Here is a 9,648-nt window from a genome sequence, read left to right as displayed (position 1 = left end):
TAAATATTTAAGCCCATTCACCTAATATGATGTCATAGTCTTTTTGGCAAAGCTGTTTACTCACCTGGACTTCATTACTTATGTCCTTCTCATGGAACTCATCATTCTTATTATTTGACTCATGACTTTGCTTTGTGGAGTAAGTTCCATGAAGGCAGGAATCGTATCTGTCTTTGTTGTCAACACACAGCCTAATGCCGAGTTTGTATAATGATTTCTTTCTCCATCTCCTTATCTAATTATCTATTTATCTACATACAGGGTATTCACATGTATATATATTTCTATACATGTACAGAAATATATACACGTATATATGTACATATATACGTGTATAATACATATATTCGTGTGTAAATCATATACATGTGTATACATATACATATACATGTGTATAGAAATATATACGCGTATATATGTACATATATACATGTATAATACGTATATTCATGTGTAAATCATATACACAGTTATATATGCCCACCAAATGCATATATACTTATGCATATATTTTGAAACATCTCATTAAAATTGTTTCAAGTTATTTTCAGAAAATATGTACATAGTTTACTATCATGAGAGGGCGATATACCATTCTAAACTTCCTTTTAGAATCTCAGAGTAATTGATATTTTGTGTACAAAATATGGTCATTAGGATAGTAACAATTTCTTCTTGTCCAATTCTCTGTAGCCCATATGTATAGTTGTGAATTTTAATTGGAGCTTGATAATGTGACCCCATCATTGGAAGCTGCACAACCAGACACAGATCGAATGTTTTGCACCTTAAACTCAACTTCCACTCTTATCAACATAGTCATTAACTAGAAGCAGTTTAGGAAAAAAATACTAATATATATGTAAAAGTATATGGTTTAGGGCAAGGTAGTCCCCAACTAGATAATATTCCATAAATTGCTACCAGTCCACAGGGAGATAAGGACCTGGTGATTCATTGTTAACTATGCTACAAATATACTGTGCAGTTCTTTTTATATTTCTTCACAATGAGACTTTTTTGATGAAGGATGCAGTATGGAGATGTACTATTTTACCATGAGACCCTTACCTTGTAAGGACTATAAGTCACACTGGTTTAGAAGAAAGTTTCATATGCGTTACTGTTATCCTCACAATATGAAATACAGCTATTATCCTCATTTTATAGAAGAAACATATGTCCATTCCATGCAAAAAGATGTTCAAGAATTACCCTTAAAGCACACATATGGTGAAATATTTTATAGTAGAGTTAACATGAGCGTATTTGGGAAGTGGGCAACTCACCTGCTAAAATTGTGGCCAGGGTAGTTATCAAAATCATCAGAAAGAACATGACAATGGTGACAACTTTACAGATACAAAGTCTCTCTTTATTCCTTTTTGAGGGTCCTTGTGGTGTGTTGGTAAGGTTGAAAGTGATAATGTCTCCTATTAAAAAAATCAATCAGTTTTTCATTACTAACTCGAGTTTGGAATGGTAGAAGAACAAGATCTGTATATGCAAAGTGATCATATTTATCTGCTCTCAGTGATCAATGGAAAATTAAAATATACCATTTACAGTACTGCATAAAATATTGAATACTTATGGATAAATCTGACAAGAGACATGCAAAACTTGTACACTGAAGACGACAAAACATTGCTGAAATAAATTACAGACATGAATAAATGGAGAAAGATACTGTTTTCATGAGTCAGAGGACTTCACTTTGTGAAGTTGTCAGTTTCACTCAAATGAATGTATAGCTTTATCACAATCCCAAACAAAATTCTCAGCCGCATTTTTTTTTTTTTTTTGGGAGGGGGGTGGAAATTGGCAAGCTGTTTCTAAGCATTTCAATGTATGTCAATTTTATCTAATGATGCTGTTAAAAATAGTACAGAAATTCGTTATGTTTTATCCACACAGTGTGGATCTGGTTATAAGATACTTTGGATCGAGGGGCGCCTGGGTGGCGGAGTCGGTTAAGCGTCCGACTTCAGCCAGGTCACGATCTCGCGGTCCGTGAGTTCGAGCCCCGCGTCGGGCTCTGGGCTGATGGCTCAGAGCCTGGAGCCTGTTTCCCATTCTGTGTCTCCCTCTCTCTCTGGCCCTCCCCCGTTCATGCTCTGTCTCTCTCTGTCCCCAAAATAAATAAACGTTGAAAAAAAAAAAAAAGATACTTTGGATCGGTAGCTGAAAATAATATGCCACGGCTAGAAGAAATGAGCAGGGAGATACCAACTCTCTGAGGAGAGTTAGGACTCAGAATCGATAGCAGATGCCCACCAAATGTAAATTTGTTTACTGCACACATAGCACCTAGAGCCTGTCACGCATGCGTTTCTTACCCTTAGACTGGAAGTCTGAATTCCCCAGCGATAGTCCATCGTCCATGTCTCTTTTTCAGCAAAGCAAGGATACAGATTGGTCGTAGGGAATGCACAGGATTCCAGATCTCCGCTCGCCGGTTGGATTTAGTGTCAGCAGTATGAAGACAAGCTAAAATGAGAAAGTAAAGTTAAGGCAAACTAAAATGAGAATTCCACATCAATATCAAAATTATGACAAACTGCCTCGGAAGTCTGAGCAATCATGCGACTCCTGTCCTTTTGCTACATTGCCATCCGGAAATCATTCCGCTTCCCTGTGGTTTGAGGAACCACTGGAGGTAGTGGGGGCCTCTGAAATGATTCTTTTGACTGTGGGGTTCAGTGGAAAGGAAGCGAGGTCCAGTAGTTTATGAGGCCGACAGAATTTTCACACCGTCACCTTGACCTACCAAAATTTTTAGTTAATTCTGACCATGATGGATCCAAGCCACAGAGCAATCCTAAAGAAGTCCAGCGTGAAATACCAATTTACACTGCAGTGAAAAGAACATTGCATCACTTTAATAATAATAATAGAAACAATCATACCTCAGGTGTATTGTGTGCTCACTCTATGGTAGCCCTGGTTCTGAGCTTTTCAGTTTTAGGACTTAATTTATACTCACAATGAAATGAAACGGGAGCTTATTATTATCATTACTTTACAGAGGAAATGACCTCCTGAAAGTAACAGAGAGGTAAAAAGGGTTCTTAAAGTCATATAGCCAGTATGTGGCCAAACTTATATATTCATTGGCTCTGATCACTGAACGACTCTGCTCTACTGTACTGCTTCTGTCTGTTCTGGTCCTTTCCGTGAGCATTCTCATATGCTGAACTTCTATTTCCAGATGTAGAAAGCAGACCTCCTGTTCCGCAGCAGCATTTCATTTTTTTTTTTTTAAGTTTATTTATTTTTGAGAGAGACAGAGACAGAATGCAAGTGGGTTAGGGGCAGAGAGAGAGGGAGACCCAGAATCCGAAGCAGGCTCCAGGCTCCGAGCGGTCAGCGCAGAGCCCGACGCGGGGCTCGAACCCAACCCACGAGCTGTGAGATCATGACCTGAGCCGAAGTCAGACGCTCAACTGACTGAGCCACCCAGGCGCCCCAACAACAGCATTTCGAAGTCTCCTCCTTGGGAGACAAACGGAAAGTAATGGGTTGACAGTTTTTAAAGCTGGATTATAAGCTATAGAGTTCTCTCTAATTTTGCATATTGATGTTTTTAATATATGATTATTAATTCATATCCCCAAATAAAACGTTTATTTCAGGAGCCATGGCTATGTGTTAGAGAGAGAGAGAGACAGAGAGAGAGAGTGAGGGAATAGGGAAATCTATGGCTAGGTTATTTTTTCAAGCCTTTACCCAAAGCAAAGATTATCCCAATACTCTACATGCTACTTAAAAAGCATACATTTTCCCTGCGTACCGGTTAGCTCTTGCCGTATTCAGGCTATTTTACAAAGCACGTCCCAAACCCTGGCTCACTCACTAGTCTGTGCTGCGTTGGCCGAGTTGTCTGGGTTGTTCGGTCAAGGCTGATTGCGGCTGTGACCCTGCCTCAAGCCGTGAGTCTGGTGTGCTGGTCTCTTGGCTACCCCGGGGTCCAGGGGAAAAGTCAGCCACTGCTCCAGAAGCCCTTCGGACAGAGATGTCAGAGGTACAAGAGGGTAAGCTCATCAATTCCGCATATTTCAAGTCACTATTAACATCTCATTGGCTGAAGGTTATCTCCTGGTTGACCTCAAAGGCAAGGAATGGGGAAGTGCACTTCACTACCCTTAAGAGGAATTACAAAGCTGTATGGGTACAAGGAGTGAACTACGGCCACAACCTAACTTGCTAGAGCATTTCTTGAACCCTCCTGGTCACATTTTGCCATTGATTTTTTTTTTTTTTGGAATCGGTCTCTTAGGCCTTTTTTGTTTTGTTTTTAATGTTTGGTTATTTTGGAGGGAGAAGGAGAGAGACAGAGCCCCAGTCGGGGAGGGGCAGAGAGAGAGAGGGAGACACAGAATCCGAAGCAGGCTCCAGGCTCCGAGCTGTCAGCACAGAGCCCGATGCGGGGCTTGAACTCACCAACCGTGTGAACCTGAGCCAAACGCTGATGCTTAACTGACGGAGCATCCAGGTGGCCTTATTTTGTTTTGGTTTTCAGTGAAGAACTTTACCTAAGAGTGCTGCTTTCTGCCTCTGATTTTCCCTTATGGGAGATAGCATCTTTATACTAAGTAGTAAGATTAATCTTTTTTTCAAAATTAGTTCCATGTAAACTTTTCATATTTTTTCTGTTTATTATCACGTTCCTTTTTCCTTCACTCCTCTATATGTCCATTTCCCTGCTGGCTCTGTTATGTTTTCAAAAATAAATGTTGCAGATCCAGTAATCTAACTCTGCAAGGACAAAGTTGTATAGCAATGCAAAATTAATCCATATAAGTAGAGTCATGATTTTAGAGACAAAAGACCCTATTTCAACCACTGAATTTTATAGATAAGGGAAATGAATCCAGGCATAAATGCATAAATTATTCAAGGTACTCAGCTGGTTGGTAAAGGCTTCTGACTCTCTGTTTGCCAATTCATTTTCTCTCCAGCCTCTATGTCCAACTTTGTAGATAAATTTGCTTGGGATTTGAAAGCCTGTTCTCAACTCTCATATGACGTTCAAACCAGAGACTGAGGACTAATATTCAACTTAAATATTCTCCCACAAATAAGATTGGCCACAATTATACATAGATATCTCTCTAATGTGTATATTTCTTTCCCACTCCAATTCTACTAAATATTTTAGCGTTTTACTGTCTCTCAACCACACATCTATGACAGCCTCTAACTAATTACTTTGCCTCCAGCCCAATCTTTTCCTTCTCTTTCAGTCCAACTTTCACATTACTCTCATTTTTTCTCCTACATCATAAATCTCTTTAGAAGTCTCATTGCTTAATTGTTTTCAATTCTTCTCTGTCATCTCCAGAATAAAAAGTAGGCTCCTTGGAATGACTCCAAGCAATTCAAATGTGAAATTACATCATCCAGGTCATTTCTTTTCTTCTTTTCCATAGTGGACTTTGCATCATTTTCCAAACATGCACATTTTTTTTTCTTCCAATGTTTTATTTATTTATTTTGAGAGAAAGAGAGAGAGAGTGTGTGTGAGCAGGAGAGGGGCAGAGAGAGAGGGAGAGAGAGAATCCCAAGCAGGCTTCACACCCGGCACGGAGCCCGATCCGGTGCTCGATCCCATGAACCGCAAGACCATGACCTGAGCAGAAATCAAAGGTCAGATGCTCAAGACTGAGCCACCCTGGTGCCCCTAATCTGCCTTCAAAATAGTTGTACCCTCTCATAGTGTCGATAGAACTTATTTGGAACTCTTCATATATGCATGTATTAGTAATGATATTTTTATATGAGTGACCTCCCTTCTTTTACTATATAAATATTGTTTGAGAGAACCAGTGTGTAAAGTCTTTCAGGATAGAGAATTTTAGTACATGTCCAAGGGAAGGAAAGACCAGGGTTTCTCAAATTCTTGTTCATTGCCCTCTTCCTCTTACAGCTAACCATAAAGGCTGTTGCATTTATGCATAAAATGCATAACATGCACAAAAGCTGTTGAAGATGAGAAGTCTATTATAAAATATTAGAGCAGGTGGTTTTTCCACCTCCATTACATCACTTTTCATATTTTCAGGAAAAAAACCATGCTTTTGCTCACTGTGCCCAAGCAATCACTACTATTTGAGATTTCTTTTTGTTTGGGGAAAAAATGCCATTGATTTTTCAATCAAATGCCATGATTCTGCATGGGAATTCAATTCATTAATACTGAATATAGAAACTCTAGTCAAGACCAGACATTTTTTGAGGCCATGCAACTTAAACTGTGCTGCGTACCGTCATTTTAAAAACGTTTTTCTTATAACGTTTAAGAATGCTTATTTATTTTTATTTTGAGAAAGAGAGAGACAAAGAGAGTGTAAGCAGGGGAAGGGCAGAGAGAGCAGGAGAGAGAGAGAAGCCCAAGCAAGCTCTGTGCTGTTTAAAATAAAAAAAAAAAAAAAAAATTTTTTTTAAAGTGTATTTGTTTATTTTGAGAAAGAGACGGGGGGGAAAAGAGAGAATCCCAAGCAGGCTGTGCACTGACAGCACAGAGCCTGACACGGGGCTTCATGCCATGAACCGTGAGGTCATGACCTGATCTGAAATCAAGTGTTGGACACTCAACCAACTGAGCCACCGAGGTGCCCCTGTCCTTTTTTTTTTTAAAGGGCCAAAAGGAAGTAGAGTGAAATATACATTATAAAATAAGGTCTTGACTTTCAAGAAATATATGAACAATTACAGACATCTGGAAGTGTGAGTGTGTTTACGTGTGTGTTTTTACACGTTTCTGTGCCACTTCTTTCACCAGACCCCTAGAGACCTTCCTGTAAGAGATCTTTGTCGGTTGTTGGTAGCCTTAAGACATAGACCTATCGTGTCACGTATCCCTGTATTTTAAAATGTATTTACTTAGTATGCCTTTATTTTAAAATTTGTCTTTCTGGGGCGCCTGGGTGGCTTGGTCGGTTAAGCGTCCGACTTCGGCTCAGGTCATGATCTCGCGGTCCGTGAATTTGAGCGCCGCATCGGGCTCTGTGCTGACAGCTCAGAGCCTGGAGCCCATTTCAGATTCTGTGTCTCCCTCTCTCTCTGACCCTCCCCTGTTCATGCTCTGTCTCTCTCTCTGTCTCAAAAATAAATAAACATTAAAAAAATAAATAAATAAATAAATAAATAAATAAATAAAATTTGTCTTTCTGTCGACCCTCTTTAATGTCATACTAAGGCCCTCTGCTCCACTTTTCTTTGTCGCCATCAAGATCCATGCCATCGAGGGGCACCCAGGTGGCCCAGCCAGTTGAGTGTCTCACTCTTGATCTTGGCTCAGGCCATGATCTCACAGTTCGTGAGAGCGAGCCCCGTGTCAGGCTCCGTGCTGACAGCGTGCAGCGTGCTGGGGGATTTTCTCTTTTTCTCCCTCTCTTTCTCAAAATAAATAAATAAACTTAAAAAAAGTTTAACAAAAAAAGATATATCCTATCAAATATTTATGCACGGAGACAGATAATTGTAGGATAACTTGCAGGCATTTGATTTGGGTGACTGGGAAGAATATGGTGTAGTGGATATTTATTTGTCATCATTTCAGATGTGCAGCAACTGAGTCACTCTCCTTTGCTGAGGCAGTCTTTGCCACATGAATCCAGATGGTAGGCAAGCCCTTCCCCACCATAGAAGCTAAAAAAGCTGTTCACTTTCCCAACTTCCCCTGGAACTTAGGATGCTGAGGGGCATATGGGCTATGTCCATTTAGATGTGCCCTAGTCAAACCTTGAGTAGGGAGCTATTTATGCACAGAAGCATTGGAAGCGGGGAAGTCAGTCTCGGGTAGGAGTGGCATAATAACCTGAGCAATATTTAAATTGCAGTGTGTTCATGGGGCCAAAAATGTTTTCCATTGGTGCTAGCGGATTTTGTTTGCTAGAGCTATGATCAGAAACACAGGCACGCCTGGGTGGCTCAGTGGGTTAAGCGGTTGACTTGGCTCAGGTCATGATCTCGCGGTTTGCGAGTTTGGGCCCCGCGTCGGGCTCTGGGCTGACAGCTCAGAGCCTGGAGCCTGCTTCAGGTTCTGTGTCTCCTTCTCTCTCTGCTCCTCCCCCGCTCATAAATAAATAATCTCTCAAATATAAATAAACATCTCAAAATAAGTGTGAAAAAAATTAAAAAAAAAAAAAAGAAAAAGAAAGAAGGAAATACAGAACAAAAGGGGCACCTGGGTGTGTCAGTCAGTTAAGCCTTCGATTTCAGCTCAGCCCACATTGGCCTCTGTGCTCACAGTGAGGAGCCTGCTTGGGATTCTGTCTCCTTCTCTCTCTCTCAAAAAAAAAAAAGAAAAGAAAAAAGAAAAGAAAAGAAGAGAAGAGAAAAGAAAAGAAGGGGAGGGGAGGGAAGGGAAGGGAAGGGAAGGGAAGAGAAGAGAAGAGAAGAGAATGGAAAAGAAATACAGAACAAACATAATTAGTGATAAATAGTTCATGTGGGGGCACAACGATATTAAAGTTCCTCTGAACATCTAAGTAAAGTTGTCTAGTAGGCATTGGTTTACAAGATTCCAGATTTTAGGGAAGAGATATAATTAAAGCTAAAGGCTTAAAGTTGTCCATATGTAGGAGTTGGCAGAAGCTTTGGGTATGGCAAAAAGCCTAGTCGACTTTTGAACAACGCATGTTGCAACTGCGTGGGTATGCTTATATGCAGAATTTTTTTGATAAATGTAGTACAGTCATGATCTTTCATGATCTTTCTAAGAATTTTTTTGATAAATGTAGTACAGTCACGATCTTTCATGATCTTTCATGATCTTCTAAATAACATTTTCTTTTCTCTAGCTTCCTTGATTTTGAGAATAAAGTATATAGTACATATATAAAATGTATATTAATCAACTATTTACGTTATCAGTAGGCTTCTGATCAGCAGTTGACTATTAGCAGTCGGGTTTGCCGGGGGTCAAAAGTTAACTGGATTTTTGACTGTGTGGTAGGTAGGTCCATGCCCCTGACCCTGCCATTTGTTCAAGGGTCAAGTGTACATATAAATAGTGTATGGAGTAAGCATAAAATTTTTATATAGGAGTATCATATTATTCACATTATTTAATAATTAACATTTTTTTTTCCAAAAACTTTGCTTCACTTTTAAAAGGAAATTCTTTATACTTTTTCCCTAATATGTTGCCCAGTCTTATTCTTTGGTCCGCTTCCCCTTTGTTCTCCCCGATTTATTAGGCAACATGGCTTCCTTCTTTTGTATGAAACCTGGGTCCCAGGCCAAAGCTAACCGCCAGTCAACAATTCAATTTAGTTCCATTTTTTTGCAGAAACTGAGCTCCTATCTATAAATAGATTGAACCAATGGATAGGAAGAACAAATGTTTCATTATTACGTTTGTATTCGTGGGTTCTGTGGATTGTTTCAGAGCAATAGCAAATAATGAAAGTCGAATCCTCACTGACAAAATTCGAGCAATTTTCTTTGCAACAAATATGGTAGCTTCATTTTCATAGACTATTCATAACTTTGTTTCTATAACACAAGGTATTTATTAATTTGCTTATTAATGCAGAATTAATTATTTGTACATATGAAAATTTTCTGTCACGTTAACTTTTACCTTTAAGAATCAACACATACCCGTTTTCCCTACCATGAGTGATGATGGGCATCGAG

The 9,648-nt window shown here is 39.5% G+C and overlaps 1 long non-coding RNA gene across 1 annotated transcript; it reads right to left on the bottom strand.

The window, feature by feature from the left end:
* Nucleotides 1-1,353: 1,353 nt before the first annotated feature.
* LOC121039098 (uncharacterized) lies at nt 1,354-4,185 on the bottom strand. Its single transcript, XR_005794623.1, has 3 exons — nt 3,857-4,185; nt 2,340-2,490; nt 1,354-1,433 (listed from the first exon to the last, which is right to left on the bottom strand). It is a non-coding gene; the product is annotated as an uncharacterized LOC121039098 (long non-coding RNA).
* Nucleotides 4,186-9,648: the final 5,463 nt, after the last annotated feature.

Source organism: Herpailurus yagouaroundi, unplaced genomic scaffold, assembly GCF_014898765.1.
Source record: "Herpailurus yagouaroundi ecotype Mexico unplaced genomic scaffold, PumYag 166, whole genome shotgun sequence".
In the NCBI taxonomy this organism is placed as follows: Eukaryota; Metazoa; Chordata; class Mammalia; order Carnivora; family Felidae; genus Herpailurus; species Herpailurus yagouaroundi.
The sequence above is the reverse complement of the archived record's forward strand: the minus strand, read 5'-3'. Positions and strand labels throughout refer to the sequence as shown.